Raw genomic sequence first — 22,041 nt, forward strand, 5'->3', positions numbered from 1 at the left:
GTTTTTCTTTTTTTTTTTTTTCTTTTTGCATTTTTTCTTTATGCATTCGTCTTAAGCTATTACCAGTTTAAAATAATGGGTTATAAATAAGTATGTGCATGCCTCATGGTAATCTCAAATCAAAATACTTATGACAGACCAAAAACTAAAAAATAAAAGGAAGAAATTAAATTATTCCATTAGAGAAAATGACCTTCACTAAAAGAAAGACAAGAAGGGAGAAGAGAAGACCCCAAAACCATAAGAAAACAAATAACAAGATAGCAGGAGTAAGTCCCCACCTATTAATAAAATTGAATGTAAATTAACTACAGTCTCCAATCAAAAGAAATAGAGTGTCTGAATGGGTGATATAACAAGACCTAATGATCTGTTGCCTACAAGAAACATAATTCACCATAAACACAGGCTGAAAATGAAGGGATGGCAAAAGATGTTATTACATGCCAATGTTGCTATACTTACATCAGACAAAACAGATTTCAAGACAAAACTGAAAGAAGAGACAAATAATGTCATTATGTAATAACAAGTGGTTCAATTAGGCAAGGGAATAAATGGATTGTAAATATATATGCACCCAACACTGAAGCACCAAGAAATATAAAGCAAATATTATTAGGGTGAAAGAGAGAGACAGACTTCAATATAATAATAGCCAGAAATATCAACAACTCACTTTCAGCATTGAAAAAATCTATTAGACAGAAAATCAAGAAAGAAACAGGCTTAACCTGAGCTATGGAACAAGTGGACCTAGTACATATTTACAGAATATTTTATTCAAGGGCTCCAAAATAAACATTTTCTCTCATCAGCAAATGAATCATTCTTAAAGAGAGATGATATATTAGGTCACAAAAGAAGTCTTAAAACATTAAGGAAAAAAAAGCAATCACATCAAGCATCTTCTCTGGCCACAGCAGAATAAAACTAGAAATCAATAACAAGAGGAATTTTGGAAACTATTCAAACACATGGAAATTAAACAATATGCCCCTGAATGACCAGGGGGTCAATGAACAAATTACAAAGGAAATTGAAAAATTTCTTGAAATGAATGATAATGGAAGCACATACCAAAACCTAGGAGATACAGTAAAAGTAGTACCAAGAGAGAAATTCATACCTTTAAGTGCTCACATCAAAAAGAAGAAAAACTTCAAATAATTAATCTAATGATACATTTTGAAGAACTAGAAAAACAAGAGCAAACTAAACCCAAAATTAATGGAAGAAAATAAATAATAAAGATGAAAGAAGAAATAAATAAATGTGAGATAAAGAAAACAGTGCAAAAGATGAATAATACAAAAAATCTGTTTTTTGAAAACATAAATACAATTGACAGAAATTTATCCAGACTGATGTGAAAAGACCCAGATATGTAAAATCAGAGATGAAAAAGAATACATTACAAATGATATTGCAGAAATTTAAAGGTCCACTAGAGGCTACCATGAGCAAACATAAGTCAATAAATTGAAAAATCAAGAGGAAATGAATAAATTCCTAAATATATGAAACCTATCAAGACTGAACTGAGATCCAAGACCTGAACAGACCGATAACAAGTAATGAAATTAAAGCTGTAATTAAAAGTCTCCTAGTAAAGAAAAGTTAAGGACCTGCTGGGTTCACTGCTGAATTCTACCAAACATTTAAAGAAGAATTAATATCAATTCTGCTCAAACTATTATAAAATATAGATAAGGAGACAATATTTCTAAACTCATTCTATTAGGTTGGTGCAAAAGTAACTGCAGTATTTGCCATTCATTTTAGTGGCAAAACCAACCTAAGACAAGGTCGGAATTACCCTGCTACGAAAACCAGACAAACACATATCAAAGAAAGAAAACTACAAGCCAGTATCTCTCATGAATATTGATTCAGAAGTCCTCAACATACTGCTAGCAAACCAAATTAAATAATACATTAAAAAGATCACTCATCATGACCAAGTTGGATTTATCCCAGGGATATAAGAATGGTTTAACACATGCAAATCAATCATGACACAGATATCAATAGAGTGAAGGATAAAATCCATATAATCATTTCAATGAAAGCTAAAAAATCATTTGATAAAATTAAACAATGCTTCATGGTAAAAACCATCAAAAAGCTGGATATACAAGGAATATACCCAAATGTAATAAAAGTCACAGATAACAGGCCCACAGAGCTAGTAGCATACTGAGTGGGCAAAAACTGAAATCTTTTTTCTAATATCTGGAATATGACCAGTCCAACCAGTTTCACCACTGTTATTCAACATCATACTGGAAGACCTAGCTAGAGCAATTAGACAAGAGAAAGATATACAGGGCATCCAAAAGGAAAAGAAGTCAAATTATCCTTGTTTACAGGTGATATAATCATATATTTGGAAAAATCTAAGACCCCACCAAAGAAAAAGAAAACTATTAGAACTGTTAAACAAATTTAGTCAAATTGCAGGATACAAAATCAACATATAAAAATTAGTACCATTTCTATATGTCAATAGTGAACAATCTGAATACAATAATTAAATCCCATTTACAATGGTCACAAAAAAATTAAATGTGTGGAGGTCTACTTAACTAAAGGGAAATATCTCAACAATGAAAACTTTAAAACACTGAGGATAGAAATTGAAATCAAGACAGAAAAATGGAATTACATTCCATGTTCACGCATTGGAAGAATCAATGTGGTTAAAATGTCCATACTACCCAAAACAATCTACAGATTCAATGCAGTCTCTATTACAATGTTGATGACATTCTTCACAGAAACAGAAAAAAAAAATCTTAAAATTTACATAGAATCACAAAAGACACAGAATAGGCAAAGATATCCTGTGCAGAAAAGAACAAAACTGAAGGAATCACATTATCACACTTCAAATTATTCTACAGAGCTACACTAACCAAAACAGCATGGTACTGGCATAAAAACAGATACATAGACCAATGGAAAAGAATAGATAACCCAGAAACAAATCCACACACCTAGAGAAAACTGATTTTTAACAAAGGTGCCAAAGAACACATCCTGGGGAAAGATTGTCTCGTCAATAATGGTGCTAGGAAAACTGCATAACTATATGCAGAAGAATGAAACTCAACCCTTATCTCTTGCCATATAAAAAAATAAAATCAAAATGCATTGAAGACGTAAATCTAAGACCTCAAACTATGAAACTATTATAAGAAAATCTTAAGGAAAATCTTCAGAACATTAGGATGGGCAAAAAAATTTTGAGTAATACTTCACAAGCACAGGAAATACAAGCAAAAATGGCCAAATGGGATTCCATTGAGTTAAAAGCTTCTGTAAAGCAAAGGAAACTACCAATAAAGTAAAGAGACAACCCACAGAATAAGCAAAAATATTTGCACACTACTCATCTGGCAAGAGGTTAATCACCAGAATATATAAGAAGGTCAAACAACGCTATAGGAAAAAATCTAATAATCCATTAAAAAAATGGGCCAATGGTTTGAATGGACATTTCTTGAAAGAAGGCATACAAATGATAAACAAACATATGAAAAGATACTCAACATCATTGATCATCAGATAACTACAATAAGATATCTCACTGAAGTTAAAATGGTTTATATCCAAAAGAAAGGCAATAACAAATGCTGATGAACACGTGGAAAAAAGGTAACCCTGGCACACTGTTGGTGGGAATGTAAATTAGTACAACCATGCTGGAGAACAGTTTGGAGGTTCCTCAAAAAACTAAAAATAAATCTACCATACAATCCAGCAATTCCACTACTTAGTATATATCCCAAAGAAAATAAATCAATATATTGTAGAGATAACCGCACTCCTACTTTTGATTTAGCACTATTTACAATAGCCAAGATTTGGAAGCAACCTGCAACTAACACCAGATAAAGTGAAAATACTATACATATACACAATGGAGTACTATTCAGCCATAAATATGAATGAGATCCAGTCATTTGCAACACAATGGATGGAACTAGAGGTCATTACATTAAGTAAAATAGGCCAGGGACAGAAAGTAAAATATCACATTTTCTCACTTATTTATGGAATCTAAACATCAAAACAATTCAATTCATGGAGATAGAGAGTAGAAGAATGGTTACCAGAGGGTGGTAAGTGCAGTAGGGGTTTGGGGGGAAAGTGGAGATGGTTAATGGGTACAAAAATAGTAGTTAGGATGGATGAATAAGATTTATTGATGGCACACCTGGGTGACTATAGTTAAGAATAATTTAATTGTACATATTAAAATAACTAAAAGAGTATAACTGAATTGTTTATAACATAAAGATTAAATGCTTGAGGGGATGGATACCCCATTTTGCATGATGTGATTATTACACATTACATGTATTTATCAAAATAGCTCATGTGCCCATAAATATATACAACTATTATGTACCCACGAAAATTAAGAATTTAAAATTTAAAAAATAAACAAAAACAATATGTACCTGTGTAGTAAAAAAAAAAGAGACATAAAACCCCCTGACAAACAAAAGTTGAGGGAATACTAAACCCATAAACCTGTGTAAAAAAAAATAAAATAAATAAAGGGAAATTTTCTACTTAATACAAAATGATGCCAAATAGCAATATAAGGCATTCAAAGGACAAAAGTCATTGGAAATGCAAATACATAGACAATTACAGATTAATATATTAGTATATCAATGTGGGCAAATTATTTTAATTCTATTATAAAAATTTAAGTGACAAAAGCATTAAAATAAGTATATCTAAAATATATTTATGGATACACAATATAGACCAATGTAAACTATGACTTCCTTAAGATAAAGTATGAGCAGGCTAATAAGTGTAGAATTTTTCTATGCAATGAAAGTTGATTTATTATCAGCTTAAAAGAGACTGTTATATTTTATGTAAGTCCCATGATACCCAGAAAATGTTTATAGAAGTAGCAAAAAAGGAAAAACAAATAAATGTATGATTACAAAAATCAACAAACCAGAAAGAAAAACAGCACAACAGGAAAAGAGGGGAAAATCACTGCAAGACACAGGAAAACAGTTTAAAAATAGAAAAGTTAATCCTTCTTTATCAATAATTACTCTAAATATAAATGGATTAAATTCTCCAAACAAAAGATAGAGAGTGGATAAAACAAGATACAACTACCTGCTGTCTCTAAGAGACTCACTTTAGATATAATAACACACATAGGCTGAAAATGAAGGGCTGGAAAAAGGCATTCAATACAAATGGTAACCAAAATAAGACAGGGGTAGATATACATATATTAGACAAAATAAATTTTACATCAAAACTGTCTCAAGAAACAAAAATTGACATTATAAAATGATTTTAAAAAGTTAATTCACCAGGAAGATACAATTATAGATATATTATAGACTCAACCTCAGAGAATATAAATATATGAAGCAAACATGGACAGAACTGAAGGAAGAAATATAGAGGAATAAAATACAGTCATCTCTTGGTACCCGCGGGGAATTGGTTTCAGTACCCTCCATGGATACTAAAATACAAAGACACTCAAGTCCCTTATATAAAATGGTGACATGCAGTGGCCCTCCATAATAGGCTGACTGTACTAGTAGGGGACCTTAATATCTCCACTTTTAGTTACAATAGAACAACCAGGGAGAATATCAATGAGGAAACAGAGAACAACATTATAGATCAATTGGACCCAACTGACAGTGAGCACTTTATTCATTAACAGTAGAATACACATTCTTCTCAAGCAGAAATGGAAGAATTTTTAGTTAGATCACATGTAACACCACACAAGTCTTAACAAATTTAAGAATAAAATCCTACTAATTATCTTTTGCAATCACAATGGAATAAAACTGGAAATCAATAGCAGAAGCAAAACTGGAAATTTCACATAAATGTGCATATTAAACAGCACATCTTTGAAAAATTGATTGTTCAAATCAACCAAAAGGGTATTTAGAAAATATTTTGAGACAAATGAGACTGAAAACATAATATTAGAAAACATGAGATGCAACAAGAGCAGCAGTAAGAGGGAAGTTTATAATGATAAATCCTACGTTAGCAGAGTGAGTTTTATTCCTGTAGACTATATTCAGAGGTTAACTTCTCTAATTTCTGGTCACTAGAAGCATCTGGGAAATTGTTTATTGTCAATAAATACCAATACATTTTACGTAATTACAGCAGTAAAAAAAAAGAATGATGTCAAATAAACATAACTGTAAACTTCAAGAAACCATAAAAAGCAAACCAAATTGAGCCCAAAGTTAGCAGAAAGAAAAGGTTAGAAAATGAGCAAATAAAATAAAGAATAGAAAAAAATCAACACAACTAAGAGTTGAAATGTTTTTCAAAAAGTGAACAAAATCAATGAACTTTAGACTAAGAAAAAGAGAGAAGGTTAAACTAAAATAAGAAAAGAATGCAGAGAAATTATAACTAATATCACAGAAATAAAATAATCATAAGAGATTACTATGCACAATTATATATAAAAAATTAAATAACTGAGAAGGAATGAATAAATTCCCAGATACAAAAAAAAAAACCCACCATGACTACATCATGAAGAAAGTCTGAATAGACCTACAAATAGTAAAAAGCTGAAATCACTAATCAACAACCTCTAAACAACAAAAAGCTGAGGACCAGATGGCTTTACTAGTGAGTGTTAGAAACATTTAAAGAAAAAATTAATGACAATCCTTCTCAACTTCTTGCCAAAAATTGAAAGGAAGGAACACCTTCAAACTCATTTCATGAGGCCAGCATTGCCCTGATATCAAAGCGAGACAAAAATCATCAAAAGAAACCTACAAGCCAATATCTCTGATGAATACAGATGCAAAGAATCCTCAAGAAAATACTACCAAACCCAATTTGAGATCACATTAAAAGGATATTATGCCATAACCAAGTTGGATTTATACCTGAAATGCCAAGTTCAACGCACAAAAATCAATCAATGTAATAAACTGTATTAACATAATAAAAGACAAAATCACACAATCATATCAGTAAATTTCAAAAAAGCATTTGATAAAATTCAACACTCTCATTATAAAAACTTCCTACAAGCTAGTAATGGAGGGAAATTTGCTCAACATAATCATGGCCATACATGAGAAACCCATAGCGGACATCAAATTCAAGAGTGAAAAACTGAAAGCTTTTAGGAAAAAGGAAAGGATGACTATTCTCACCAATTACATTCAACATAGCCCTGGAATTGTATGCCAGAGCTAATAGTCAAGAAAAAATAATAATAAAAGGCATCAAACTAGAAAGGAAGAAGTAAAATTGTCCCTATTTGCAGATGATGACTTTATACATAGGAAATCCTAGACTTCATACACACACACACACACACACACACACACACACACACACACAGTTAAAATTAAATAGACAAGTTTTGTAAAGTTGCAAGATAAAAAAGCCATAAGAAATGCATTGCCTTTCTATTCACTAACAAATAACTATCTGAAAAGGAAATTGGGAAAACAATCCCATTCATAATTAAATAAAAAGAAATAAAACACGATAAATGTAACTAAGCAGGCGAAAGACTTGTACACTGAATACTTCAAAACATTGATGAAACAGATCGAAGAAGCCACAAACAGAAAGATATATCCTGTGTCCATGGACTAATGAATCTAATAATGTTAAATGTCCATACTACCTAAATATATCTACAGATTCAATGCAATACCTATCAAAATCCCAAGGACACTTTTACAAAAATATAAAAAATAACCCTAAAGTTCATATGAAACCAAAAAATGACATCAAATAGCCAAGCAACCTTGAGAAGAAACAAAGCTGATAGCTCACACTTACTGATTATAAATTCTTTCCAAAGCTAAAGTATTAATACAGTATGGTACTGGCACAAAGGTGGATATAGAAACCAGTAGAATAGAAGAGAGAGCTCAGATAAATATATACAGTCATCTGATCTTTGACAAGGGGCCACAATGCTGAAATGTTTGTTTCTCCGACAATGGTGTTGAGAAAATTGAATATTTACATGAAGTTATACTCTTATCTTACATATAACAAAAAAAATCAACTCGAACTGCTTTGAAGACTAAAATTCAAAACCAGAAACTAAAACTCCTAGAATAAAACCGAGGGAAATAGTTTCATTAAATTGGTCATGTCAACAATTTCATGGACATAACACCAAAAGCACAGGCAACAGAGGCAAAATTAAACTAATGGAAATCCATCAAACTAAAAAGCTTCTGCCCTGCAAAATAAACAATCAGTAGAGTAAAAAGGCATATAGAATATATGAAAATTTATTTGCAAAGTGTATATGTGATAAGCGGTTAATTTCTCAAAGATATAAGACATGCTTATAACTCCATAGCAAAAAAATAAAAATAATCTGATTTAAGAATAGGCTAAAGACCTGAATAGAAATTTCTCCCAAGAAGGCACAGAAATAACAACAGGGATATGAAAAGATGTTCAACGTCGCTTATTATCAGGGTAATGAAAATCAAAAGCACAATTAGATGTCACCATATACCCATTAGGATGGCTATTATCAAAAAAATAAAAGAATAAGAAAAAATGTTGACAAGGATATGGAAATATTTGAACACTTACAAACTGTTGGTAGAATGCAAAATGGTGCAGCCAGGATAAAAAACAGTATGAAGATTCCTGAAAAAATTAAATATAGAACTACTACATGATGCAGCAACCTCACTTCTGGGTGTATATTCAAAAGAATTGAAATCAGGATCTCAGAGATATTTGCACTTGCATGTTCACTTCAACCCTCTTCACAACAGCTTTGATATGAAAACAACCCAATGACTACTGAAAGATGAATAAATTAAGAAAATATGATAAATACATACAATGGAATACTCTTCAGTCTTGAAAATAAATCCTGCAATATGTGATAACATGTGTGAACTTTGCTGACATTATGCTAAGTGAAATAAGCCCATCACAGAAGAATAAATACCGAGTGATTACATTAATGTGAGGCATATAAAAGAGTCAAACTCATGAAAGCAGAAAGTAGAATGGTGATTTCCAGTGGTTGAGTGAAAGTGGAAATAGGGAGTTGCTAGTCAATGGGTGTAAAGTTTCAGTTATACAAAATGAGAAAGTTCTAGAGATCTGCCGTACAACATTGCGCCTATAGTTAATAATACTGTATTGTACAGTTGGCCTTTGGATAACATGGGATTTATGGTGGCTGACCCCGCACACAGTTGGCAATCTGTCTATAACTGTTGGTTCCCCCAAAACATAGCTACTGATAGCCTACTGTTGACCAGAAATCTTACCAATAGCATAAACAGTCAACATATATTTTGCATGTTATATGTATTATAGACTGTATTCTTACTATAAAGTAAGCTAGAGAAAATGATGTTTAGAAAATCACAAGGAAATATATTTACTATTCACTAAATAAAAGTGGGTCTCATAAAGCTTTTCATCCTCATCTTTTCACATTGAGTAAGTGGAGGAGGGAGGGAAGGCATTGTTCTTGCTTTCTGTAGGGTGGTAGAGGTGGAGGCAGCGGACGGGGTAAAAAGCAAGACAGGAAAGGCAGGTACACACCGTGTACCTTTACAGAAATACATCGAAATTGCTATTTGACTTTGTTGTTTAATCATTTCTCTAAAAACATTTATATATGATACCAATACTTCTTCCACTGTTTGCTTTTGTTTCAGTGCCCACATTGCAGAAGGTTTCATGTTGTAAAAGATGTCAAAACAGTCTTGAATAATCAGAACACTTCTGCTGGACTGTCTAATGTCAACTTGTTTCTGACACTGATTCTTCTAGGTTTTTTCCTCATCATCTGAGACCAGTTTAGAAGGACTTCTCTTCATCAAGTAGTCTTCTGCTAATTCCTCTGGTGTGGTGCCAATTAGCTCTTGAATGTCTCCAAGATCCATCTTTTGAAATTATTCACGTCTTTATTTGCCATATCCACAATCTCTTCGTAATTTCCTTGAATGACCATGTTGTGAATCCTATGAAGTTATGCACTACATCAGGATACAGTTTTCTCCAGTAGAATTTTGTTTCCTGCTTGACGGCTTTTTGTGGCTTTTTCTATAAAGATGATGGCAACTTCAATGGTGTAATCCTTTCAGATTTTTATAACGTTCTCTCTATAGGAGTTCTCTTCTACAGTATCAACAATACTTTCTATAGTGTAACGTGTAATGAGCCTTAAATGTCCTTACAACCTCAGATCTATAGGCTGAATTAGAGAATTGTGTTTGGGGTAAAGCAGACCACTTCAGTACCTTCAGTATTCAATTAATGGAGTTCTGGATGACCAAGAGCATTGTCTATTACCAAAAGAACTTTAAAAAGCAAACCCTTTCTGCCAACATACTCCTTGTCTTGAGGAACAAAGTATCAATGGAAACTGTCAGAACTTTTCAGTAAAAAAAAAAAATGTTCTTACTGTTCAGGGCTTCTTGGAGTACCACCCAAAGACTAACAATTATTTTTCATCTTTCCTTTTCAAGGCTTAGGGATTAGCAGTTGCACAGGTAAGAACAGTTCTGATCATAAACCTCACTGCATTTGCACAGAACATCAGTTAGCCTATCCTTTCCTCCTTAAATCCTGGTGCTCACGTATCTTCCTTATTAATAAGTGTACGTTGTGGCATTTTTTTTTTCCAGAATAGGGAACTTTCATCTAATTAAAAACCTGTTCCGGTAGATGTCCTTTCTTGTCAGTGATTTTCTTAATGCTATCTAGAACATTTCTGTTGCCTCCTGATTCGCAGAAGCTGCTTCTCCAGTTATCTTGATGCTTTTCTGAGACAAATCTCTTTCTAAAATTTTCACATTACCCTTTAGTGACATTAAATTCTCCAGCTTTAAATCCTTCACTTTCCTTTTGCTTTAAGTCGTGATATAATGACTTCACTTTTTCTCAAATAGTGTGTAAGTCTAACAGGTATGCTTTTAGAAATTTTTTAATTTAATTTAAGTTCCAGGATACATGTGCAGGATGTGCAGATTTGTTACATAGGTAAACATGTGCCAGGGTAGTCTGCTGCACCTATCAACCATTCTCCAAGGTATTAATCCCAGCATGCATTAGTTATTTTTTCTGATGCTCTCCCTCCTGCTGTGCCCACTCCTTGACAGGCCTCGGTATGTGTTGTTCCCCTCCCTGTGTCCACATATTCTCATTTTTCAGTACCCGTTTATGAGTGAAAACATGTAGTGTTTGGTTTTCTGTTCCTGTTAGTTTGCTGAGGATAAAGGCTTCCAGCTTCATCCATGTCCCTGCAAAGGACATGATCTCATTCCTTTTTATGGCTGCATACTATTCTGTGGTGTATATGTAGCACATTTTCTTTATCCAGTCTATCCTTGATCTGCATTTGGGATGATTCCATGTCTAATTTAATAGCAATGTTGCACCTACATAAAAGCTGCATTTTCAATATGAGATAAAAATTATTTCACTAAAAGCACAGGTTTTTTTGCCCCCTGGTGTAGCTGCAGTGAGACTTCATGTTGCTCCATTTCTCTCTCTCTCTCTGTGTGTGTGTGTGTGTGTGTGTGTGTGTGTGTGTGTGTGTGTGTTTACAATGGTCCTTCTACTGGTACATTTATATTGAAACAGTGGCCAGCTGCAGATCTCAAACTACAGTACATATTAAACAATTTGGCTTTTTCTTGTAATATCATGACGTTTCTGTGCTTCTTGGAGCACTTCCAGCATCACTAGTGGCACTTCACGTGGCTCATACAGTGTTATTTAAGGTTTATGGCATTGCACTAAATAAAATGAAAACTACACAGGAACCCTAGGAGTTCACTTTTTAAAGTGATTCATCACTTACTGGAGAGTGATGAAAACCACTCACATGGAGATGATGAATGACACGTGGCATTTTAAGTAAATACTCTCAACACTTGAGCTTACTGCAGTAACAACAGGAGATGGTTACAGAATTTTTACAGCAGTAAAATATGCACTACAGTTAATTTTATTCAGTTATGACTTAATACTGTATCCTTACATTTGGTTGCATTTCTCTTGACTGCAAATGGCATCATGGAAAATCTATAAGAGTTTTTCTGTGTAAAGTTTGACAAATTTTAACTTTTAATAATAGATTTGTGCATATTTTGTTATAGCAAATTATAAAATAGTTTAGCATCTATATATATTTTATTTATTCATGATATATCTGTATCTTAACATTTTCTAATTTCTAAGCTGTGTTGTTTATCTGCAGGTTTCTTCATATTGTCGCAAATCTCAAAAAATGTTTCCAATACATTTATTGAAAGGTCTATGTATAAGTGGTCTGCACAGTTCAAACCTATGCTGTTCAAAGGTCGACTGTACTTTTAAAAATCTGTTAAGAAGGTAAATTTTATTTCAGTTGTTCTTACCACAATAAAACAATAAGAATTGAGAAAACACACACATGGAAAAACACACACCATAGAACTTTGAAGCACAATTAAATGATGCCATTACTCCGATCTATAAGGAAACTCATTGACATAAGAAAATATTGACTTGATTTAAAACTATTTAGAAATAAATTATTTTCCAGTATAGATTAATCTGTCTTTAAAACTGATTTATGTGATCATATTGTTTTATAATCAACGACACAGACTGAAGTCAGGAAATGATTTGTTAAATCAGTAACTCCATATACATGCTAAGTATTTATTTATCACCTATCAGAATTGTAATTTTGAGGACTTTTTTTGGTTCTTTCACTGGTCTTTATATAGGAACTAAAGAACATAACCTAGCTAGATATTGTCTGACGGTGTTTCCCTTGGTAACATACCATCTTAAAAGTCGGAAAATTCTACAAAAATGAAAAAAATCTTAGTTTCTGGATATTCTAGAAAACCAACCAGAAGGTCTTTTCAATGTTGGGTTCAAAATTTCACATAAAAAGGACAGGCCAGAGCTGGGCAGCACCCGAGCTTTTGGGTGTGTGGCGAGAGCAGTTTACCAACAAAACCCTTCCCATTCTAACCATCAAACCCTATTTTCCGATCTTTGACCCTCTTTACTTGTTGTGTTATCTCTTTGGCTTGTGTAGCAATTGAAGTTTGCCAAAGTATACTTTACAATAAGTTCACTTCATGCTTCTCAACTGAGTAGAGAAGATGTGATAATATTTGAACAGTTAGGAGTAGAAATTGAATAACCATGAATTGTAAAATGCTGTAATTATTTCTGAATACAGTAGAGAGACTGCAAAACTACTATCCTAAAGACCTAAAGCCCTTCACCACTTATTTTGTACTCAGTGATAAAAGCGATTATGAAACTGGAATCAAATGACTAAATATAGTATACATAATGTGTAGCTACATTAAATCACATTTCTAAAATGGAAGACATAAATCATCATCAAGTAATTGCTTTTATTTTATATTAGAAAGCACTTTCAAATTGGTTGGCCTACTGTGATGTCTATTCCTCTCAGAATGAATCCTTTGGTCTCACTGGAGTGATTTATTTAAGTCCTGGTGAGATAGAAAATCATATTCGTTTATTCACAAACACTAATCAGTTACTATTTGTTAAGACAGACACCATTCTGTCATGTCATTCTCAAAGAGATGGTGGGTAAGTACACACATATTTACAGATTGTTGTGAGAAGGGCTACAATAAAGACATGCTCTTGCTCATTAATAGGGGCACCGAATTTGAGACCAATGGAAAATGATTAAGTAAGAGTTATGGGAGAAAAGCCACATGTTGAAAGAGACTTTAAGAACTATGAAAATAAAAGAGAGAAAAGTTTTTCCAATTTTAAATAAAGGAGAGTGTGGGATTACAGGGCACAGAAATTCAGTCAGTCATTGAATTAAGGTACAGATACTCAGCAAGAGAGGGCATATAGGGAACAAAGTGGGTTTGGAAATAAGATGATGAGACCAGCATTTGACAGGGTTTTAGGTAGCTATTTTTCAAAAAAATCTAAGAAAAAAAATGAATAAATAGTAGAAATATATATTTTAACAAATTACAGAAAGATATCCATTATAATTAGTAAATTACATAGAACTTTTTTGTGTTTCATTAGTGGTAGAGCCAGATTATATTAGATGAGAAGTACATGGGAGATGAGATGATGAGGCACTTAGATGATGTTTTTCTAGGTACTTGGCTTTGAAGATGAATTGAGAAACAGTTAATCAACTGGAAAGTCATTTGGGGATATAAAAAAATGTATATATGTAAATAGATGGGAGAGACTTGAGAGGGTTTGCTGAGGAAAAGAGAGGGTGCAGATGAAGAAGAGGCAGAAAGATGAAATCTAAACCCCAGTTGGATCGATTAATATTAGCTAAAGAGAAATACTTTTTCATAAGTATGGGTAAAACAAGATAAATGTTGATATAGTACAGGTACATCTGTAGGAAGGAGGGCATGAAGTTGAGGCAGATGTTATAACATGGCCTGTCATTCTTCTATGAGAGGAGAAAGAGAGTGAAGGGAGTGAAGAGAAAAGTCATAAATTTTATTTACATGTCCTATCCTTCATTCATTTGTTCTACAAGCACTCATTAAATGTTGCCATGTGCCAAGTCCTCAGCAAACACCAGGAAAAATGACCATAACCAAAATGCACTGTAGTGTCTCTTAAACCAACCCCGCCATAAGCCAATGAAGCAGCCACAAGGAGATGTTAGCAAAGCAAACTCGGAGTCCTACACATCAACCAAGTCACCATCAACTGAAAAATAAAATGTACTGGACTTGGTAGTCCCTTTTCAGAGAGGGACATTTTAAGTAACCTAAAATAAGTTTGTTAAAAATCTCTTTTTACATGTAATTTTATAAGCAAAGTATAAAAAGGAGCTGAATTTCATTTCTATTCTGATTATGAATGCATTTATTTCCTACTTGTAACTTTTGGGAAATAGCAAGCAAAGCATTACTGAAAAAATAAATTTAATTATTTGGAAGAATGGTGTCCTGCACTTAAAAGGCACTATCATGGTACCTTGTTCCGATTGTACTTACTCAGATCCACATATCCGATATCCACATACATTTTAGCAAACAGAGATCCCAGCATAAAGCCAAAAACTAGACCAATCATTCCCATTGCATTTACAGTACCTGCAGGTATTACAAAACAATTTAATCAGATACCACAAACACTTGGTCTTTATTCAACATGTTTTAAAAAGTAATATTACACAATACATTTCTCCAAATATTTTTCTAATAAAGAATAAAATTAATGACACTATTATTTCAAAGGTAGACCTAGGGATTAACCAGGCAATTTAATATTTTCTGTTTATTACCTATGTACAAGGAAGAATGTCCTTCTTTTGCAAAATCATCAATGTAAGAAATCCCCAATGGTACTATGGGGGATTCTCCTATGCCACGAAGCACATTACCCAGGAAGACATAGATCAACATGTGTGACCCAGATTCCTTCACACAACCTATTGAGACAAGAGAGTGTTTTATTTTAAACATTATTTTTAACATTCCTATTAGAAATTTAACTACTTTAAACCCTTTGCTATTCTATTTTTTTCCCTAATTACAAGTGATTCATATTCACTTTGCAAAGTTTGAAAATAAGGAAGGGCACAAAGAAAACATGCAAAAAATATTTATAATCACACTAAACACAGAAGATCATTTCAAATGTTATTCTAGCTCTTCTACATTTCTCGTGCACAAAATATGTGTAATATTCATTGTGTACAATATATAATTAAATATCTAGGTTTTTTTCAAGCTGCATACATAATTATCACTATATTATCACAATTTCCCCATGTTGTTAAGATTTCTTCCATGTGAAAATGTTAATAACTGTATAGCAGTGTGTTGAATAACAGTTTCCTAATTTGTTTAAACAATCTCTTCTTTTTTAGTTTCAAAATATTTCCATTTTTTTATTCTGTTAAACACAGATGTCATGGCTATAATTATAAATAAGTCCTTGTGCACATTCCTGATTATTTTCTTAAGATTTATCAAGAAAGTAGGTAAGTATATTTTTGTTCTTTAATATATATTGAAAATTAATCTCCCAAAAAAGTTACAAATTTACACACTTCCAGAAGTATATAAAATGTGAAAATTTATATTTCCTCCTTTCCATTTTTCCATTTCTTTTCATTAAACTTTTGGGTTATAATTGTAATTTATTATTTGTGTTATAACAGGCACAAAATCTTCAAATGCTATAATATTTTGCATTTTTTATGAAGAGCAAAGTTACATTACTCACATATTTCTTCCACTTCCTGCTTTTTAAATTGTAAATGTGCATGTTTGTTGCCAGTTACCTACTAAATTTGTTCTCTTTTCTCATCTACTTATAAATATCCTTCATATATATTACAGTCATCCCTTGACATATATAGTAGGATGTTTGTTCCAGGACAACTCATGTGTACCCAAATTCATGCATACTTAATTTCTCTGGTTGGCCCTGTGGAAACTACCTATAGAAGTAAGATCTCCATATGGGCGAGTTTCTCCTTCTTTTTGGTTGGACGAAAGCCACATATAAGTGAACGGATGCAGCTACAATCTGCGTGGTTCATGGGTCAACTGTGTATATTAACAGTATGATTTTGTCTGTATGTAAGGGTTAAATATTTTTCCTATTTGTTCTTAAATCAATTTTGCTAAAAAATCACATTTTTAGACGTAATTAATTATATAAATTTTATACTTTTTAACTGTCAGTATTAATTCTTACCTCTTTCTACTATCTCAGGTGGTGTTCTATTGAGTGATAGCATTTGATTACTTAAACAGTTTGGTAAGTTTGATGTTGAATTTTCTGATGGATCAATATTGGTTTCTTTAGAATACCTGTAACTATAAGAGTAACACTGGATTTAACATTTTGCTTATCTGCAGAATATAATATTTTCACCTTTCCCAAAAATGCAGAAAAAATTTCCCCTTTAATGACACTGTCTTCGAATTACCATACTTCTCTTTGTCAATTTCCCAGCATGTAAGTCAGAAGATGTGATGGGGGTGGGGGAATGGGAGCATTCACCAAGAAAGATAATTCAACACACCATGGATAAAGTGGGTTATCACTTTTCTATAATCCTAGGAGTGCTTATACTCTGGTCAAGATGTAAAATATCCTGTTTCACCTGTTTTTTCAAATCTGTTAACTATATCTACTTATCCCTTTGAGTTATCGTCAAACAGTAAGTCCGTCTGATTTTCTTTCATGGACACACACACACACTAATGCTTGACTCTTCAAAAGTCAATTAAAACTTTCTAACCTACTTTAACTTTATGAGGAAGAAGTTAATAACAACAAAAGAGATGGTGCTGAATTAGGGACAGATGCTCACATCCAAAAGCACTAAGGAGCCCTGTGAGCTCTGAGGGCAGCATATAGTGTGCCAGGTATTATGTTCAGCTTCAGTGAACTAAAGCTCAGTTTTCGTACTTTAGAGATTTCACACTCTCTGAGATAAAAGCATATTATCAAAGACACAGTAAGTTTAATGTGCAAGGTCCCTAGTTGTCACATATACACACACAAAAGAGATGATCAGCTTTGCTTGGAGGTGGTGGGTAGATCAAAGAAGATTTCGTAATGTGAGTGACAGATAAAATGAATACTGAAGATGGATAGAAGTTTAACTGGTAGACGAAGGAAGAAAAGTATTCAAGGCTGTAGAAACAACAGGTGCAAAGAGATGACGTACTATGGCACATTTAGAAAACTGTAAGCCTAGAATGTGGTACTCAAATGTGGGGAGAAGTGGACGATGAAGCTGTGGTGGTTACATCTGAGGCATGTTCTCCATAAAAATCACGAAGAATAAGATAGTAAGAAGATTAGAGGGAATTATGGGACACTGAAATTACGGCATCAGAAGTAGAGGAAAAGGACGGACATGATGAAGAGGCCACAAAGGTAGAAAAATGAATCAAGATTATGGAATATAATGAGTACTAGAGTAGTACCATTAAGAAGAAAGTTCTTATAAGGGTCAAACGTAGCAAAAGAACAGAATTAATATGATGACCAAAAGGCATGATTGCTGGATATGGCAATGAGTAAGTAAATGGCGTCTCTCACAGGGACTGCTCATTGTCTCTTGGTATCCTTTTCTCTCTCCTTCCATAGTAACACAAGTTGGGACTTTTAGCTGGAAACATTGCGTCCTGGAATAAAGTCTTTTTTCCCCCCAACATCTATATATCTATGTGTAAAATGTAACTAATTTCTGGTAAATGTGAAGCCAATGGAAACGTTTTGCTTCTGAAAATGCTCCTTAAGCCTCAGTCTGTGTGCATTCTTTATTCTCCTTGTTTTTCTTCCCTTCTTCTATCCTGCTGCCAGAAAATACATTGCCACAATTTGTACCATGAGGCCAAGGCCACGCAACGCATAGCACTATGATGAAAAGATATCATCCTTCGACTAGCTACATTAACTTTTATGTAAAAAATAAGCTTCTGTCTTATTTTTTTGCTATTTCCAATTTTCTCTTATGAACACCTTACTCTAATCATAGCTACGCAGTTACCTTAGAAAGAACAACTTCGGTGAAATGCTGTTGGGAAAATCTATATGCACAGGGTGAAGCTGTGAAGTCTTACCGAGTATTATTAAAATCTTACAGGCAAAGACATGAAGTACACGTGTTATACTAAAAAGTAATAAATAGCTTATTTGTTTCATTTGAAACTGTACACCTTATGTAATATTATTCTTATTTCAAAGTCTATGAAAGCCATGATGAATAAAGCAATACATTAAGCATCATACAAAGGAAATATGCTCCATTTCTAGACATATTTAGTGAATACTCTCAAAAGATAACTGACTAAAGGATAAAAATAAAATTCTACTGCTAATTTATAAGTTGCTGATAATGAATGGCTCAGTGCTGTTTAACACTTACTATCCCATGAAGAAATGTGGTAAAGCCATCAAAATACTTCCAGTTCCCATAAGGAAACAACCAATTCCAATTAACTTCGGTCTGTGTAGTTTAGATCCAAAGTAACTTACAAATACAATCACAAGCAAATTTCCTAGAAAGAGAACAAAATTATGTTGACATGACTTAGTTCAATTTTGTATCTGGTAGAACTAAATGCCCCAGAATGAGTGCAAATAAAGCCCAAGACATCATATCTTCCCTCAAAGACCATGAAATTTGTGAAGATGAACTCTCCCGCATTAAGACACTAATTGAAATTTGTATAGTACTAATGATAAGCAGAATACGTTTTATATGCAAACAAAACACTTAGGTAATTTGGCAATATGAGAGAAGCAAACTGTTATTGAAAGTTTGGAGTTTACTGCATTGCATTGGGATGGAAAAAATATCTTCCTAATCTGAGAAATCTTTTGATCATCGTTCATGCATTATTAAAATTTATTTCCAGCATTCTTTAAATTCATACTATATACCTACCACGGTGCTCAGAGACAGAAATATAAAAAAAGGATAAACCATAGTACCTGTTCTCTAGAAACACATAAGTAATAAAATAAAACAGACGAATAGAAGTGCTATTAGGTTACGGAAATAGCTTAAATTAGGGGCTTTGTGAAAATTTCCTGGAGGAGACGTCATTTGAGATTTAATCTTAAGTATAAATTATTTAGATTAAAAATTGGAAGAAGAGAAATCAGAGCAGATCAATTCAGATTTATCTGTAGTCTGATACATAACAATTAACAGACAACAATGATTGTTGAACATTGATGGAAAATAATAGTATGAAAGAAGAGCATCAAAACAGACCAGCAGATAAAGCAACGTAAGAATAAGTACTTAAACAAGATTAAACTAAAAACAGTAAAAACTTTTTTTAAAAATCCTGTTAGCATATTTAGAGGTGCAAAGTAGTGTTGCATCCATAAAATCAGAATGGCAGACTAAAAGTAATAAAAGAACAATAAAGTATTGTTATAAATTTAAAATACTATTAAAAATTTACATATTAGAACTTGATATGAGATGGCATCAGAGAAGATCGATGAAACATAAGGAAAATAGATAGAAATTTAGAAGAAAGAAATTTACAAGCAAAAATAGCCAGGAAAGATATTATTTATATCATATATGTTACAGAATAAAATAGAAAACAAAAAATAAACTGGCTGACCGGGTGAGATGACTAATGCCTGGAATCCCACTTTTGGAGGCCAAGGTAGGTGGATAACCTGAGGTCAGGAGTTCGAAACCACCCTGGACAACATGGTGAAACCCTGTCTCTACTAAAAATACAAAAGTAGCCACGCTAATCCCAGCTACTTGGGATGTTTGGGTGAGGGAGAAGGGACAAGATGGAAGAAGGCGAACAAGAAGGCACAGTCCCTGTTGCTTCCGGGTTCTTCATCACCAACTTACCCGCGCCCAGGAAAATGCAGCGGGCGCCCGGGAAAATGCAGATTAACTGAGCATGCGCAAGGTGACGTCAATCCGGAGAAATCGAAACTTACCCGGTCACGCCTACGGAGACGCCCCTGTCACGCCCCTATCCCGCCCACTGCCCTCCACCTTCCAGTGCCAAAACATGAAAGTCTGCTGCTGGCAGAGGCGGGCCAACTTCCGTGGCCCCTTTCCCGCGGACCAGCGAGAGTGCGTGCATATTTGCAAATAAAAAGGCTGCCGCTTTCTTCGCTCGTTTTGGCCTTTATTGATATTTAGTCTTTGCGTTATTAATAATAGTAGTAAAGAAACAAAACAGGGAGACTGAAGCAGGAGAATGTCTTGAACCCCGGAGGCCGAGGTTGCAGTGAGCCGAGATCATGCCATTTCACTGCAGCCTGGGTAGCAAGAGCGAAAAACTGTTTTTCCCCCTCCCCCCACAAAAAAAAGAAAGGAAAGAAAATATTGGGACACCGAGGCGGGTGGATCACGAGGTCAGGAGGTCGAGACCACGGTGAAACCACGTCTCTACTAAAAATACAAAAACAAAACAAAACAAAAAAAATTAGCCGGGTGTGGCGGCGGGCGCCTGTAGACCCAGCTACTCAGGAAGCTGAGGCAGGAGAATGGCTGAATCCAGGAGGCCGAGCTTGCAGTGAGCCGAGATTGCACCACTGCACTCCAGCCTGGGAGACAGAGCGAGATTTCGTCTAAAAAAAAAAAAAAAATTCCCTGTGTTAGAGGAAGACTTAAGTTTTCAGATGAAAGTTTTTGAGAAAAAGGAATTTTGAATGCTTAATTCCATATCCAGACAAATTATCACTTAAATATGATAGTCAAATACACACATTTTCCAAAAGGCAATGGCTTGGAAAATATGCTATGTTTTAAATTCTTCCTAAAAACATAATTACAGTCATCCCTTAATGTCCATGGGTTATTGCTTCTAGGATGCTCTGTAGATACCAAGATTTGCGGATGTTCAAGTCCCTTAAGTAAAAAGGTGTAATATTGCATATAACCTATCCATACCCTCTTGTGTACTTTATATCATATCTAGATAATGTCTAATACTTAATACAACGTAAATACTATGTAAACAGTTGTTATTCTGTGTTGCTTTTATTTGTATTATTTTTACAATTGTATTGCTACTTTTTCATTTTTATATTTTTTGAATATATCTTGCATCCACAGTTGGTTGAATCCATGGATGTGGTACACATCCTTCTGTGCATACAGAAGGTCATCTATACATGAAGATATATTCCAGAAAGACTAAAGATGAGATTTGAAGTCACAAGATTCAAGAAACAGAGGTAAGCAAAGAAACCAAACTGATAATGATGTTCAAATAACTGCTGTTAAACAGCTGCAAAGTTTAATAAAATATGAAAGATCAATTTCTTAACAAAAGGAGACATTCAGTGAATTAATCTTTAAAACTAACAACATTGTAATTCTAAAATCCTTGATGATTTCATTGAGCCTGAGAGGTGAAAGAGTGAAGGACGTGTAGAGTGTAATATCTTGGGATCACAAATATTTTGAATTGATTTAAAGAGATGTCTTCCTTTGACAATTACTTTTTAAGTATTATTTAATTAAGCATATTG

The 22,041-nt window shown here is 33.5% G+C and overlaps 1 pseudogene; it reads right to left on the minus strand.

Moving 5' to 3' along the window:
* The window catches only part of LOC105469871 (putative solute carrier organic anion transporter family member 1B7), a 77,110-nt pseudogene extending 56,691 nt beyond the window's left edge, over nt 1-20,419 (minus strand).
* Between the last annotated feature and the right edge of the window lie 1,622 nt (nt 20,420-22,041).

This window comes from Macaca nemestrina, chromosome 10 (assembly GCF_043159975.1).
Source record: "Macaca nemestrina isolate mMacNem1 chromosome 10, mMacNem.hap1, whole genome shotgun sequence".
Lineage (NCBI taxonomy): Eukaryota > Metazoa > Chordata > Mammalia > Primates > Cercopithecidae > Macaca > Macaca nemestrina.